Below are 205 nucleotides of genomic sequence, written 5' to 3' on the forward strand. Positions count from 1 at the left end.
GAGGGAGTGAGGGAGGGGGAGGAGGGAGTGGAGGAGGTTTCTCTCAGGTCTATAGTTGCTTTCCTGTCTCCTTTGCGGGCAAAGATGACATGGAAAAGGGAAATAAAGGTATATAGAGGTGATAGAGATAAAAATAAACATCTCTTGCATGCATCACATGGTAGTAGCGAGTATGATGGTAAAAAGAAAAAGATAGAAAAGATAG

Source organism: Cystoisospora suis (assembly GCF_002600585.1).
Source record: "Cystoisospora suis strain Wien I chromosome Unknown contig_1288, whole genome shotgun sequence".
Lineage (NCBI taxonomy): Eukaryota > Apicomplexa > Conoidasida > Eucoccidiorida > Sarcocystidae > Cystoisospora > Cystoisospora suis.